Raw genomic sequence first — 202 nt, 5'->3', positions numbered from 1 at the left:
TGCATGTGTTCTGTGATTAGGAATGAAGCTGATATTCTTATCTGCCGAGGGAGGGCGGAAGTTATCAAGGAAATGAATACCCATTTGTTAAAATGAGAAATAACATCGAGTGTCCATATGTAATACAATTTTATAGAATTGGAATGAATATGAATGACTATAAGGTATGTTTTGATTCAGAAAAATCTGTGAGATAATTAAA

Source organism: Penaeus monodon, chromosome 21, assembly GCF_015228065.2.
Source record: "Penaeus monodon isolate SGIC_2016 chromosome 21, NSTDA_Pmon_1, whole genome shotgun sequence".
NCBI lineage: Eukaryota > Metazoa > Arthropoda > Malacostraca > Decapoda > Penaeidae > Penaeus > Penaeus monodon.
This window is presented reverse-complemented; position numbering follows the sequence as displayed.